The sequence below is a fragment of the Megascapheus bottae genome, chromosome 16 (assembly GCF_031878675.1).
Source record: "Megascapheus bottae isolate mThoBot1 chromosome 16, mThoBot2.hap1, whole genome shotgun sequence".
In the NCBI taxonomy this organism is placed as follows: Eukaryota; Metazoa; Chordata; class Mammalia; order Rodentia; family Geomyidae; genus Megascapheus; species Megascapheus bottae.
The window spans coordinates 33,428,012-33,441,278 of NC_143524.1; the positions used below are offsets into that span (position 1 = coordinate 33,428,012).

General features: G+C 35.2%; 1 protein-coding gene across 23 annotated transcripts in view; it reads left to right on the top strand.

Annotated features, from left to right (window-relative positions):
• Positions 1-13,267, top strand: part of Sox6 (SRY-box transcription factor 6) — a 559,138-nt gene that overhangs the window by 400,196 nt on the left and 145,675 nt on the right. The window lies entirely within an intron of this gene.

Below are 13,267 nucleotides of genomic sequence, written 5' to 3' on the forward strand. Positions count from 1 at the left end.
GAGTTACCATACTAGTCCAGTTTTCTCAAAATATCTCAGGTATAGCTTCTTTTATTCAGTCCCACCATTAATGAACATGATGTAGGTTATCAATTTCTGCCCAAAATGATGAAATAAACTCTTAAATGTTATCTTTCACCTGAGTCTGTCTCTCTCCATTCCCAAGTGATTCTTCCCAAAGCACATGTTTCTCGTCTGCTAAGAAGTTTCCAGTGGGGTCCTACTGATTATGATTTTTGAATTATTTAACAAATTTTTATTAAGCACTTTGTGTTTTCTGACATTCTTCTAGTCTCTGAGGACATGGCAGTTTACAAAAGTCTCTGCCCTTGTAAATTTACATTCCAGTCAGGGCAGGCAGACAATAAATGAGATAAGTAACGTTAGAGTATGCTGGGAGAACTGCTAAGGAGAAAAAACAGAGAAGGCAAAAGGGGAATGGGAAAATGGACTGAGATTATAGACAGGCAGTTTGAATAAGTATTAGCAGAGGAGGTAGCATGTAGTATGTGAGCAAAGGCCTTAAAGAGTTGGGAAAGCAAACCCTTTCTGAAGAAAGCCTCTGTTAGGCTGAGGGAAGAGCAGATGTACTGACTTCAAGATAGGAGCAAGCCAGCTCCATGTAAGGAGCATCAAGTGGCCAGTAAGACTGGGAGTAATGCAAGTGAGAAAAGCTAGAAATGGAAAATGTGAAGGGGATTTTATATCTATTTGGAAGACCTTGGTGTTTTAGTGGCATCAACTAGGGCATGGCAAATAGTACAAAAGAGTCAAGAATCAAGTAGGAAGATGATAAGATGTTTAATTAGGTAAAAAAATAGTTACTTGGAAAAATGTAGTTGTGTTCACTGAAGCATCTGTAAGTGTTCATTCTAAACATTTATTCTCAGGGGTTATGTGACTAGGAGAAGAAACCTATCAAAAGTTTAAGTGCTGAACTATTAAGTTAAAATATTTATTGGGGATCCAGAGATGTTAAGTAGAAGTGAGAAACATGAATCTGGAATTCAAAGAAGACATAAAGACTGGAAATGTACATGTTAGAGTGTCAGTATATGTATAATTTTCAAAAATTTAGAGGACTTAAATTGAATTTTATGGTTTTCGGTTATATGGTTCATGCTTTCATTTCTGGCTTTGCTTTTTTCCTAGATAGTTGTAAACTACCCTGAAAGTTTGTAAATTTGTAAGTTTGTAAACTTGTCCATGTATAATTTTCCAAACATCACTTGTTCTTTCCCATCTCCAAGTCGCTTGTGATATTTTTCTTACTTGAAATGCCTATCCATTCCTTTGCATTCATTGTCACCCTCTCTTAAAAAGCCTAAAATTCCATAAAGCCCACTTCTGTGAAGCCTTCACTGATAAACATCTCTGTGTCCTGCACCAGAGTTATTATCTTCTTAGTTCCCACAATTCCTTGGTTTTTTTGTACTACCACTTAGTACATGCACTTTTTATAGTTACTTGTACATAAGCTCATAGCCTCTTGAAAGTCTGAGATCATATTCATTTTCACCATCCCAGTGTCTGCACAAAATGAATTCATACTGAATATTGTTGAATAGTTAGAATCTTCATTTTAATGGACAAAGGAGACACTAATTCTTGCTTTACCACCTTGTATGTATTCATTAGTAATTGAGGCAAATATTCCAAACCATGTAAAAGACATAGTCATACTAAAATATTTAGAGCATGGCCCATGAATGAATAGAATGATAGGAACATGGGAGTTTGTTGAACTCCCTTGGCAAACCTGTATTTGCAACAAAGGAAGAAAGAGTCAGTTTCACTGTCGTTTTTTTAAGACTAAATGCTAAAATGATGAGGATGTGACTGGAAATAGGAAATATACTGTTTACTCTGTGAGTTTCAAACTAGCCTAGGAAAGAAAATGCCCATGCATTCAAAAACCTAGAGCAATGGCAGAGCATTTTTGCAGCAGATATGGAGGAATGAACTGAGCAGCTAAATGCTGAAGTTCACCAGTGATAATGAATGAAAATAGAAAGCTACAGAAAAGCAAGAGGCTGCTTTGCAAAAATGTTTCTGTACTAAAGCAGAATGTAGTATCACATAGTACTTGTAAGAAAAATAGAGTTAGTAACACTACTTGAAAGAGTTTCTAGAGGCTTCTTTTCTGTCTGGCAACCAGCCTCTCTCAGAAAGAGACAGCCTTACAAACAACAAGTCCTGAGCCTGCCAGTGAGTCACATGTACACCTGTCAAAGCTTAAACTTCTTACAGAAGACAAAATACATACCCCATGATGAAATGCAGTTCACAGAAGCCACAAGGAAGACACTGACGGCTGTTATCTTCCTCAGATTAACCTTCTCTTTGGGTTAGGTTTAGAGGCCAAAACCATGTAGTCAAGGCCCTGGAAAGATGGTTTAAACTGTAACTTAGAAGACTTTAACTCAAGATTTATTGTCAAGATTTCTGTCTTACTTGACTTGACAGGGTAAAGGAAGGGGGCTTTTAATCATCGGACTTGATCTGGAAAGCATGTGTGGAAATAATTCTTTGCTCCATCCTGATTTTATTTTTCCTGAGATACTGAGAAAGCTTGTTTTAGACTTTTCTTCAAGGATTGATACATATCCTTCTAAAAGGTTAGGATTCTGTGTTCTATAGGTAGATGCATCATTTTCAACATGTTTTCATTTTCTAACGTTCATGTCTCTTTTAAGTTATTTCACATATAGAAATCTATGGGAGCTTAAACTATTTTGGGATGAAAATAAAGTAGATTACTGACTTTCCTCTTTTTTTCAGAGCAACACACAGCAGAAGTATATTTCACAACTCTAGTCAGTATATACATGCAGCATACATATGTATAAAAATAAAGAAAAATTTTACTTATGGCTATTTGCTTTGCAATCCAAGATGATTTCTCTGAAATCATTCTGGGGTTTATTTTTTGTCTTCATTCCCTTTTTTTTTCATCCTCTTCTCTCTTTTACATCGCCAATTTTCATACGATTGTTTTGAGCTCTTTTCATTAATCCTTTCCTCTCTATCTTTCTTTATACACCTCTTTTTTTTCCTTGTGACTTCTTTCTCTTCCTCAACCTCTTCAAGACTTGCCTTTTCTTTCTATCTTTCTCTTTTTTTATTTTCCCAATTTTATTCTACTTAAAAAGAAATCAGCAGCTTCCAGGCATGGTTCTCCAAGTCTGTAATCCCAGTTTACTCAGAAGATGTAGCCAGGTGACTGAGGTTTGAGGCCATCCAGACAAAAGTTACTTATAAACAAGCCATAAACATAAAGACTAGGGACATTGCTCAAGTTCTCCAAGGCTAGGTGAGGCACTGGGTTCAGTTTGGTATTGCAACCAAGCTGGGGAAGATAAGGGAGCAGCCAGAAAGATGAGGGAGATAAAAAAGGGTAATGTAGGGGAATGTGATCTACATATAGTATATACATATCTGAAAATTTCATAATTAAGCTCATTATTTTACACAATCAATACACACTAAAAAAAGAGATTTCATTGTAACCACATTTCATTGTAACCATAAAGTCCGGAAAACCCTGACCCAAGTCAAACCAATAATTTTGAACAAATAACGATGGCTGATCACCAGGCATAGTGGCTCATGTCTATAATCCTAGCTACTTGAGGAGGTTGAGATCTGAGGATCATGGTTCAAAGCTAGCCCCAAAACTAAAGAAATGAGCCTCTTATCTCCAGTTAAACATTAGGAATCTGCAAGTGGCACTGTGGATCAAGAGGTAGGGCAGTAGCCTTGAGCTATAAAGAGCTCAGGGACAGTGTCTAGGCCCAAAGTTCAAGCCCCACAACTGACCCTCCCCCCGAGATGGCTTATCATCAGTGAAAGAGAACCAAGGAAGTTCCTATCATAGGTCTTGAAACCATCTAATTATTGACAGAATGTATGAATTTAAATCCATGCAAAGAAACTAAAACAGCTTGAACTTTATGGGCATTTATTAAAAGTTTAAACTCACATCTTTCTGTTCTGAAGAACTTCAAGAATACCTGGGCAACAGTTCAGAAGCTTCTGTAGCTTTCTCTTTAGCAGAGTTGCAGTTCATCAGCATGAACTTAAAAGTGAGGATGCTTCCCAGCAAGGAACAATGATTACATCTAAGTATAAAGCCTAAAGGACTCAAAAGCTCTATTGGACATAATTGCATGGAATTCTTTGCATTAAATGTAGGACAAAAAGAAACAGGAGAATCTATTAGCTTATGTGTAAATGTCTAGGAAGGATAACAAACAACCAGGATCTGGTAAAAGTAGTCACATTGGACTACTGGTATTCTACCAGTGCTTGTCCAGCATGTATGAAGCTCTGGGTTCCATTCCTCAGGACCACTTACACAGAAGAAGCTGGATGTGGTACTGTGGCTCTAGTGAGAGCCTAGCCTTGAAAAACTAGAGGACAGTGAAGTCCCTGAGTTCAAGCTCCAGGACTGGAACACACACACACACACACACACACACACACACACACACACACACACACACACACAAAGTAGTCATGCTTGCATCTATCTTTGTTCAATTATGAACCATATGTAGAACAATACCACAAGCTGACAAAATTTAAGTTGAAATGATAGGAATGGAAGTGCTCTGGAAATCTTTACAAGGAAGCCCTTTCTGGCCAGCCATAGGAGTACCTGAGAGCTTCTACCTGTCAGCTATTGAAGTCTATCTCAGATATGGGGGGGGGGTGTCACATACTTCCCAGGGATCTTCTATTTGAGTGAATGATATGTATAGAAAGTGGGTCTTTTAAGCTTGGAAGGAGATATTTCTGAGTTCCCTGCTAAATTGAATAGCTTCAACCATCCAATCTTATTTCTTTTCCCTTCTTGTTTTTAGGTGTTGCTTTTTAGTGACTATCATGTACCTCAAACCCTTGTATTTTTTCTGGTTTTTAAGAACATAACCTTTTGTACTCCTTTATAGATGCATTAGTGTTATGGTAAGGCAGTTTTTTTTTCAGGTTTTGGCAAGTACCTAGTATTTGGGGTGTGTTAACCTTTTTTTCAAAATCCTCCATTCCATCCAACCCACATGTTTTTTCCCCCTATGGTAGGATTCTTCTGAAAAACCTGCTTTATTGATATATGCTTTGCTCCATATCTCAATACCTGTCACCAAACCCTTACACTTTATGCAAATTTGGTAATGAAGTTTTACCTATCCCAGTATTATATTTCTTTAACTAGGTTTTTATAGGCAGAAAGACTTATCAAAAGTCTGATTGTTCTCTATGCCAATAAAAGTCAATAGAACGGAGACTGTTTTAACAGCAAATGTATATATTACAAACTTTATTACATTTTAAATTTAACCCAAAATTCCACTTGGTCAAACATTTAAAGGATTCCAAAGCTGTGTGCATAGTTATTAGGTTACTAAAATCCATGGGTATGTATTTTAGATCTAATATTACTCAGAATACTGTAAAAAAAAAGCACAGAGGTTCTTATTTTTTCTATCAGTTCACAAGTTCACATCACCTAATATTTTTCTATCAAGTTACTTTTTGATTGTATGACGCCAAATTTAAAAAAATAAAAGAAGGAAGAAAACTACATTTTTAATGAGCAATAACTGCTTCACAGAACTATTTTGGAGAGTTGTATGAACATGGTGAGAAATAAAGTAGGTGGAAAAGATAAGAAATATGAGAAATACTAATATTTATCCTAAAGTGTTGAATCTCTAATGAAGTGAACTTTTGCACTCTACTACAAATGATTTTTATCTGTATTAGAGTAGGGGATAGCAGAACATGATTTAGTCACAGCTAGAAATTATGCTAAAATCGAATAAGAAATTAACATGGACAATTTTGGTTAAGCATTCTCTTATTCACTTATATGATATAAGTATAAGGTGAGCTTCTGGGGATTATGTACATTATGTGTTGCATTTTAGAATGGAGATAATAACATGACTTGTTATCAGACGATGTGAGGTATAATTTTTAGTATGAACGATAATGTATTACCATGTATTCACTCACACTAGGAACTTCCTCTGATTTAAGTGCTCCTGGCTAAGCCTGTTTTAAATGTCAACAATATACACAATATCATACTAAACAAAACTGAACACATTTGCAATCATATCATCATAGAGGCTGAACAAACAATATCGTACAGTAATAAGGTCTATGGAGAACAAAAGGTTAAGTCAGAGAGTTGAGTTATGAAAAATTCATAGAGGTTAGTCAGAAAGCTTCCTTAAAGAATTGATTTGAATAAATAGAAGGAATGAGACATGCAAATATTAGGGTAAGCAGTATTCTAGGGATATGGAATAGAATTTCAAAAATGTAATGCAGGATTGTGCTCACCATGTTTTAGGGGGAGCAAAAGGCCAGTATGGAAAGAGTAGACAAGTGGTATGCAGTAATATCTGAGAGTTTTCTGAAACAGGTCTTATATATATGGAGCAGATTTGAAGAATTGGGCAAAAAAGTCCAATTTCTCTCACTTTGAGTTAATCAAGTAGATAGAGCTAGTAGATGTTGAGTATGTCCATTTGTAACTTGGAAATAGAGTGAGTATGAGTTAGATTTATCATCAAAATGAGGGTAATAGTGGGTTAACATAGAAATACAGAGATGAGAAGAGGACAGAGAATAGACCTTTTGGAGTTGCTAACTTGAAGGGCTAGAGTGAGAGATGGGAATCCACAGTCATAACTGGGAATGAGCAGTGCTGGCAAAGAACACACTGGCTGATCCTCAACTGTTCACTGCTGGAAAATTCACTCTGAAGATATGACAGACATCTACTAGGAACACAATCCCATGGACACACATAACCTCAAAAGAACCTGGTGACATACTTTTATAAAACATCTACTTTAGGAACAAAAACAAAAATCACATGATAATCTCAATAGATGAAGAAAAGTCCTGTAACAAAATTTAACATCCTTTCAAGATGGAAACGCTGAAGACATTAGACTCATACCTCAACGTAATAAATACCACATATGACAAATAAATGGCCAACATTATACTGAATGAAGAAAATGTGAAGTTATGTTCTCTAAAATCAGGAAAAGTAACAAGGGTGTCTATTCATCACTTTTATTTCATTAAGTATTTTAATTCATAGCCAGAGCAATAAGGCAAATAAAGGAAGTCAAAGGACATAAATTGGAAGGAAATAATCAAATTATCCTTACTGTCAGATGAAATAATCCCATACTTTAAAGACCATAAAGACTTTATTAGAAAAATCTTTGACCTAATAAACAGTTTCAGCAAATCATGTGGATACAAAATCCATGTACAAAAAAATCAGTAGCTTTCTTATATACCAACAATGAGCATGATGAGAAAAATAATAAGGAAAACAATCAGAATAGTCTCAAAATTATAATTAGAAATAAACATCACACGGATGTGAATCACCTCTACACTGGAAACCAGAAACACTGAAGAAAGAAACTGAAGATACTAAAAGATAGACTTCCATATACATGGAGTAGCTGAATTAATATTGTACTAATGTTTGCATTACCAAAATAATCTACAGAGCCAATATATTCCTCTTCAAAATTCCCATGACATTCTTCACAAAACTTGAAAAATCAATCCTAAAACTCATATGGAAACACCGAAGATGACAAATAGCCATAGCAAATCTGAACCAAAGGAGCAATAGCAGGGCTATCATAATACCTAAATTTAAATTTCACTGAAGAACCATAGTAAATCCAAAACCAAACAAATGTAGCATCCTACTGGCACAAAACAGTCCGTAGACCAGTAGAACAGAATAGAATAGACTGGAATAGAATAGAATACCTAGAAATAATCTCACAAAGGTGGAAACATCTAATTATTGACAAAGGTGACACAAACCTGAGAGAGAAGACAGCCTTTGCTGGGAAAACTGCTTGTCCATCTGTAGAAGACTGGAACTATATCCCTGTATAAAAACAAATGCAAAAATGGATCAAAGATATAAATACAAACTTTGAAAGTACTTTGAAGCAAACTATTTACGATATAGACATAGGCAAGGACATTCTGAGTAGAATTCCAGTGGCCAGAAAATAATAAGAAGGGACAAATGGGACTTTCTTAAAATAAAATTTAAAAGCTTCTGCACAGCAGTGGAAACAACTGTGGAGAGATAGCTTACAGAATGGGAGAAGTTATTTACCAGCTATTCATCTGACAGTGGATTAATAGCCAGAATATATAACTAATGCAAAAAATTAAGCACCAAAAGAACAAATAATCAGTAAAGACAAATGTACAATAGACACTGAAAAAAGGTTCAACATTCTCAGCCATCAGCAATACGCAAATCAAATTGCATTAAGTCCATTTCACCCAAATCATCAAGAAAATAATAAAGCCAGATGCATGGATTCTTTCCTATAATTTCAGCTACTCAGAAGTAAGTATTGAGTAGGTTGTAGCTCAAGGCTAGGCAAGGCAAAAATGTTAATGAGACCTCACTATCAATCAATAACTGGGCATACCTGTGACTTAAAGGCATAGGTGGAAGGATTGAGATTTGAGGCTGGCCCTGGGAAAAATCAACAAACCCTTCTTAAAAACCAGCTTAACTCAAAAGGGACTGGGTGGCATATATCAAGTGGTGTAGCACCAATACCACAAATTCAAGGTCTTCAGTTCATATTCAGTATGGCTAAGAAAGAAAATGAAATGACACCCTTCCACACACAGGAGAGAGAGAAAAAAACAACAATATTGGTAGAAATGTAAGTTAGTATGGCTAATATAGAATTCAGAATGAAACCTTCTCAAGAGTAAACACAGAACTACTATAGGATCCTTTAATACCACTTCTGGGCATTAAAGTATCCAACGGCATGTAAGGCAGTAGATAATATAGATAGATAACTGCATAATCAAATTTTACTGGAGCATTGTTCAAAAAAGCCAAGTCATGGAATGATTTAGGGAGCGGTAATCAGAAGGCAAAGTGATAGGTGATTTCGACCTCACAGTTTGATCATGAAAGGGGCAGCATCACAATCTAAGTCTTCAAACAGACATCTTTTGTTTCTCAAAAAAGCAAACAAAAACAACAGTAAATTAGAAGAAATGAAAGGACTTTGGGGGAGAGGGGAGAGGGAAAGTGGAAGAAAAACATAGGAAGGTGTAACAATGTTCAAGAAGTATTAGACCCATTATCTTAAGAATATAACTGTAACCCCTCTATACACCAAGAAATAATAATAAATTATAGAAAAAATACTTTCTGAATCGTTGGTCTTCAACATAGGTAGGAAAGGAGTTTTCATAAGAGAGTAATGTAAGAGGAATATTAAATCTGCACCATGGCTGTGAGTATGGCATAGAAATTCCTCTGTCATTGGGGAAACTTGTTAGACAATAAGGGACATAAATTTGGAACTTTGGTAGAATAAAGATAGAGTAAAAGTAATAGAGGATTCTTGTATAACTAATTCCTCTTTAATGCAGAAAGAAGATGATGATAAATAAAAAAGATCTCTAGAAGATTTTTTGAATAGTTGATGTGTATTTAGTGGTCATGAAGGTACCGGGACAATCACAAAATCCTTATATATGTTCTAGAGTTCACACAATAATTCGCAGTTCACTATTGAGAAAATAGACACAGATGAGAAGTCAAGTCACTTGGGCAAAATATCAGAGGAAGTGGCTTAGCCTGTGATTCTAACCTATTTAACAGCAAACACTTGCAATAGTATTCACTATATTTAGGTCACTGTTGTAAATTTCTAGATATATTAATTCATTGATATATTAATTCACAGGCTTAAAAAGCCTGTGTGGTGGAAATTATTGTCCCCATTTATAAATTAGAAAAGTAAGGCTTAAAGAAACTAAATATTTCACTCCAGAGCATACATTAGAAAGGGGGCAGAGGTAGCATTCAAGCTTGATCTGATGGTTGATGCTATGCTCTGAGCCATCACAGAACCACTGTACTCTCTGAACAGAAATTATGATTCAGAGACCTGTAGACTCATTTGTCAAATTGGAAATGGGAGCATAGAAACGAGACAGCTTAGGAAAAATTTTGAAGGAAAAAAATTAAATCATGTTTTTATCCTGACAATCAGCTTAACTGCTCTCCAGTTAAATAAAGGGCAACAAGGACCACCTACAGAAAAGGAGCAATAGTCTCAAAATGGGAAATTTACCAGGTTCACAACCTGTAAATGAGGAATGCATGAATAAGAACTAAAATATGTGCAGCCCAAACTGTCCCACTACAAATATTTGAACACTCCCTGAAACACTGGTTGCCCAGGAAATACCTGGTTACAAACTTGAGGTGCAAATTGTTTTCAAGGTGCAAATGTATCAGGACAGGCAGATACCTGGAGGTTAACCAGTGTATGCTGTTGTTAAAGACTGGAGAATTATAGATTGGAAAAATTCATGTACATATCACTAGAAATCTCCTGATGTATTTTTAAGCTAGTTGCATATGTTTTCATGGACAAATATTATGTGGCTTTAAAAAAGAATTAGGCTATGGTTGAGTCATTTACAAGACTGGTGTGCCTAGTTTAAACAAGAAGTGGGTGAAAAGATTTGGTTAGGAATATGAAGCAGTCACTAAAAAAATGAAATGTAAACACCAGAATGCCAAAAGACAGCATTATCTATAGGAATCTACAGCTCCATACTGTAGTCTTTATTTTATTGATGAAAAAGAATACCATGCAAGCATAAGGCGGGAAATTAACATATGATTAGAAAGGTTTTAAATAAATGTATTGTAGAAATTTAATTCAATTTTTAATCTGTTTCTCTTTACACCATTAGTGCTTTGTCTAATTTTGTTTTATATATTTATAAAATCACTTAGAATCCTGATTAGAGCATAATTCTTTGATAACCTTAAGCCATGTAATATATGTTTACTGTTGGTGAAAGGCTAGTTCTGCTGAGTTACTTTGTTTAGTGTCAAAATACAAAATAGGTAACAGCCACTCTAATGAAGAGGAACAATTATAATCTTATTTTTTTCCACTATTCCTTTATATTAGCATTACTAAAATCATGGGTTTTGTGTACCATATATTGCCCTCATTGAAATAACACTTAGTATGATGCTTGTTAGAATGAATTGATGTAACATTCTGAAGAGAAATTATCTTGAGCTTTATAATATTGGGATTCGGCATTTCTGGATTTACAACAATTAGATTTTTCTTTGTATCTTGTTAGTAGTATGGAATATAAAACAACTTGAATCTAAGTTTATATATCTGCTTTCCCTACTAGCTTTGTTAGTTTTGTGGTCACTTATTAGAATAATCAAGAATGTTTTGGGCAAGGACACTCGTGATCTTTAACCATTATAGCCAATTATATTCTGAAGACCCAATGTGATGATTTGAGTTCTGTAGACTCAGTAGGTTTTTGCTTCGATGTATTCAGTTGCTAATATTGTACTCAATCAGAAGTGAAATGGGTTATTATTCTATTTTTTTGTAATAAATGGGCATCATATTTTATTTTCCAAACTGATTTTTATCAGAGATAAAAAAGTGGCTAGAGAAACTTACTACCTATATTCCTGTGTAAAATTGCTTCTGTAAGGTTACCTATTGCCAAACAGTCAGTTCACATTATCATTCCTTAGGTGGTAGAAATGTGGCTTAAGGGAGAGTGCTTGCTAGCATTCATGAAGCCTTCAAGACCACATTCACAAAAAAAGCTGGAAGTGGCACTGTGGCTCAAGTGGTAGAGTGTTAGTGTAGAGCAAAAGAAGCTCAGGGACAGTGCCCAGGCTAGCCCTGAGTTCAAGCCCAAGGACTGGCAAAGAAAGAAAATCTTTTCCTGTCCCAATGGTATTGTTTTCCCCTCTTTAAAAAATTCCACTCTAATGTATCAACCCTGATATCTTTGTGTTGGGGTGTGTGTGTGTGTGTGTGTGTGCCTGTGTGTGTAAATTAAAAAATGAAACTAGGAAGCTGAGAGAAATACAATAACTGATATCTCTCAGTCACTATTAACTTGATATGATCAAGTGTTTATCTTATAAGTTCATTTATATCAGTTCTCTCTTAATAAGGAAGAATGTACTCTGACTTTACCCACAGAAAATAGTAATTAGTATGCTGTTTTGTTCTGTTTGTGTAACTTACTAACAGTTCAGTGTCAAATTCCATTGGTCAGTGTTAAGATCCCATTTTGTTTGTGAAGTGAGCATCTGTATTTTTAGTGATCTCTAGCCAGCTTTGATTCTTTAGATACTGACCAGAGCTGTCAGTGGGTGGGGTCAAACATGCCTCTGACTTTTGACCGTTGAAAATGAAGGAAAACATTTGTGGTAAGAAACAACAGCACATGCTTGACCTCCAAAGCATACACATCTATAAATGGATAAAAGTGACTATTTAAGGTTGCTTCAAGAAAGAACCACTGTGTCTACAAAGAAAGAAACCCTAATTCAGTGTTTGAAAAAGCAAACTATGTGGGGGTGAAAGAACATGTTTTTGTCAAAAACATCTGTGGTGTTCCCTACAATGTATTTGATCCTGGAGGTAAATAAACAAAATTGAGTATTACAAACAAAACTGACTTTTGACAAGTTATTATGCGATAAATAATACTCATTCAAGTCAAAAGAACAAGGGTCTGCCTTTAAACTGGTGATATTTTGACTAATTGCCACATACAAAATGAAATTCTTATATTACTTAAAGACATTGCCTGACTTTGATATTTAGAATTTTCAGTTTACCATGTAGGTATATGTGTTCTCTGTGTGTGGGTATGTATGCATGGGTTTGTGTGTGTGCACGCATGTGTGTGTGTGTGTGTGTGTGTGTGTGTGTGTGTGTGTGTGTGTTTCATTCCTTCATTTTTATTTCTGCTGTGGCACTGTATTTCCTAGTGCTGTTCTTCTCACTGTTATCAGATAATTGCTATCAGGACTGATTTTTTTAACTTGTCATGTTTTTACATAATTGTATGATAGTCGTGATTTATAGGCCATATTGCTTATGTTTTTGAAGTTGTAAGGGATTCCATATTTGATTTTAGAGTTTTTCCCCTTTCAAAATCAAAATTTTATCAGAAAATGATGAACTGTCAGTGAAATAAAATGCAAAATAGTAAAATATGAACTTTTATCTCTGAATAAATTGAGTTGGTGAGATTAACAGAAGAAACAGTAAAAACAGGGTCTTTAGGGATTTTGCCAAAAGAAGCTAAGTTATGTGAAAAGCGTGAGTGGTATGAATTATTAGGTGATGAATTTTAGAAGTAG